Below are 2,906 nucleotides of genomic sequence, written 5' to 3'. Positions count from 1 at the left end.
TATTGAGTTTTTCAGAGACACCACAGGCTTACTCTCCAAGAAGAGAACCCTCACCAAAACTGAACACTGTCTAAACATTGATTTTAGACTTTTCAAACTCCAGAACTATGAAAAAATAAAGTGATTGTTTAAGTCACCCAGCCTGCAGTATTTTTTACAGTAGTCTGCAAAAACTAGCATACACTTGAGCAGACATTATAACGAAGACATACAAAAGGCCAATACATACCAAAAGAGATTTCAACATCACTAGTCATTACAGTCACGCAAATCATAACACAATGGGATACTACTTCACCTCCATTAGCATTGCTACTATTTTAAAAATTTTAAAGAAGTTTTTGAAGCATTGATCAGGATATAAAGAAATAGAACCCTTATACATTGTGGTGGAAATCTAAAACACAGACACTAAGGAAATAACAAGGAGATTTCTCAAAAAAATAAGTACAAGGGAAGTCTTACCCTAATGTAAGATGGTGACTGTCTGGCTGTGGAACCCACCAAAAGCTGAGACTGTCTCTCAGTTATAAATGTTGAACTTCTGAAGCAATGTGGCCTGGTTCTGAAGAGTTTCTCCCCTTATGCTAGTTCAGTGGTCTCTTGTAAGAAAATGGCATGGAGTGGAGTCCACTAAGGGAAAAGTGAGGAAAGGCAGGTGGGTCTTCAAAGTTCTACATTTTAGCTCTCAGTGCTCAATTTCCTTCCCCCATAAATTAGTATAAACACTTGCCACTGTTGAATAAACATGAAGATGTCTCAAAATCCTGATGCTAAGGAAGACCCTGTGGAATGCAGTCTTTGCATGGAGCCCTAGAGATATATGAAATAAACTTTTTCCCTTGCACCTACCTGTGGCCACTGGATTTGTCAATTTTGTTGACCTAGAAGTTGCACTGATGAAAATGGTCTTTGTCCTGCACATAGAAAGCCACATCCGTAAGATCCAGACGTTCATGAACCACTCTCGCAGGAAGAACTGCAAAGGAGAAAGAATGAGAACAAAATGAGAGAAAACAGAAAATCACAAATATTTGACAGTGTATAGGCTCTCAAAAAAATCTCATTTTTGTTGTAAGTCTGTCCCAGTGCCTAGCTGACCCAGGGGTTTTAAAACAACCAGAATACTTTGGGAAGTTTGGTAAAACACACTAAGTTTGTCATCAGTAATAGCACATCATACACAGGCTCACAGGGTCCTAGTGCCAGTGCTTATATCTACCTATATTTGGTCAGAAAATGCTCTAAGAGCTACACAGTGTGTCAACAATGTGGTGGTAGATAGCATAACTCTTAAGGAATCCTTGGTGCAAAAAAAATAAATAAATAAAATGTATTTATTTCTTACAGAATGCAGTGTCTAAAACCTGACTGCATGTACCTACATGAATGGGGAGATGAGGCAGGAATCATCACAAAAGAGGAAATTCATGTTGATACACACCAAAATATGAACAGAAATTATTTCAAGAATTGTATAAGTTAAATTCCAATTTTCTTCAATTATCTATGGATTCAGTTTATAAAAATAAGAACCAAGTGACACCACTGCAGAGCACCATTGATACACCTTCAGATCTCTCAGACTAGGGAATTGTGGTAATTCTCAGCATATCAAACACTGATACACCTTCACCACCACCTGATTTATCAAAATCCAATCCAGTCATCCCCCAAAGAACATCCAATCACAGTACAAGGTCCCTATTTGAAGAGGCAGTAACAGATTCACAGTCACTATTCTCTGCCAATTTTTGCCATTCCAATCCTATCTCAAGTGATCTTCCTCCTTTTCCCAGCTCCCCATGGACATCTAGTAATTGGCCTATGGCACCAGAGCCACAGAGTATCTTCACATCAGAAAAAACCCAGTATCATCCTCTACAGATTGGCAAGCAGCATATGTCTCTGGTTCTTCTAAACAACCAGAAGATGACTTGGGGTTGATCCTTTTGATGTTTCTCAAAAAGTTATAGCAGACCTGAGTGAGCAGGAATTGTTTATCCAAGACAAACATTCCCTTTCACACACATCTCTTTAGAACTTTTCACATACAACAACTGCCAAAGTCTTGGCTCTGGATTCCTAGATCTGCTGCATGAACCAATGCCAACTCTCTTAATTGTACCTTTTTGGTCTTGCCACAAAACTTCCCTCAATTGCAGCAGCACTGAGCAATTTACAATTCCTTCAGTTTTCCAGGCCAGGCAGCCTACTATTCTTGGATAGCCTTTCCATACAATAGCATCATGCACTTGAAACACACAGCAAACCACACTTCAAATAGTACTTCTCTGGACTTGAATTTGGTTTCACTGAAAGCCTTTGAAAATTCTTGAATGACTCGTGCTTCTCTTTGTTGGGTGGGTAGGGAGAGAACTGTTGAATAACAGAAGGTACTTATTACTCACGGAAATTTCTGTAAAAAAATTCTTTATTATCATCTAAAATATTTTTAATTAGACAGGTACCTTATAATTTTGCACTTAATTAGGATGATGGAGTATTATACGAAGTCAATGTTTGGAAGCATTTTGCTAAATAGGATAATTACCAAAATTTATTATGGTATATAAGTAAAAAAGAAAAACAAATATATGGACACTGAAACTATGATTCTGTAAAAGCCCAATGTCATAGTAAAAAAAATCTTATTTCACAGACAAAAGTAAAGTGGTTAAAACAATTTTTTAATACAATAATTAATGATAACCTGAGGGATTAAAGTCACTCTAACTGGTAGGGCATTTACTTATTTTGACTGATACATCAACAGCATGCTATAAATAAAGTGTAAGCATATTTGAGAGCTCTGATTATTCTTTGGTAACATGCCACAGACATGCTTTGTGTGGAAAAGAAGCTGTTCAAGGAGAGAAATTTATCCTTTCAGTCTTGTTTTTAAT

At 37.1% G+C, this 2,906-nt stretch overlaps 1 pseudogene; it reads left to right on the top strand.

The window, feature by feature from the left end:
* Positions 1–754: 754 nt before the first annotated feature.
* Positions 755–1,712, top strand: LOC124973717 (CCR4-NOT transcription complex subunit 4-like; annotated as a pseudogene).
* Positions 1,713–2,906: the final 1,194 nt, after the last annotated feature.

This window comes from Sciurus carolinensis, unplaced genomic scaffold (assembly GCF_902686445.1).
Source record: "Sciurus carolinensis unplaced genomic scaffold, mSciCar1.2, whole genome shotgun sequence".
NCBI lineage: Eukaryota > Metazoa > Chordata > Mammalia > Rodentia > Sciuridae > Sciurus > Sciurus carolinensis.
This window is presented reverse-complemented; position numbering and strand designations above follow the sequence as displayed.